Genomic DNA, 295 nt, shown 5'->3' with positions numbered 1-295 from the left:
CACACACACACACACACACACACGCACACACTTACAGGTATACCCAACTGAAATAAATATAAAATATTTCTCACAACCTTTCTCTCCTTGTGGACCACGGAACCCACTGTCAAGGTCAAAATTGGTCCACGTGTGGTCAGGCGAGGCTTGCGCGGCTCGGCCGATGGCCGTTGTCGATGAGGGGTGGCACGCCTACGTGTGCGGACCAGGGGCGGGCTCGGGGTGGTCTGGTAGACGATGTGGAGGTGGCGGTCGAGGCGTATGGCGTCTAGGGGTAGCGCGCCTGCGTGTGAGG

Source organism: Triticum dicoccoides, chromosome 7B, assembly GCF_002162155.2.
Source record: "Triticum dicoccoides isolate Atlit2015 ecotype Zavitan chromosome 7B, WEW_v2.0, whole genome shotgun sequence".
Classification (NCBI taxonomy): domain Eukaryota; kingdom Viridiplantae; phylum Streptophyta; class Magnoliopsida; order Poales; family Poaceae; genus Triticum; species Triticum dicoccoides.
This window is presented reverse-complemented; position numbering follows the sequence as displayed.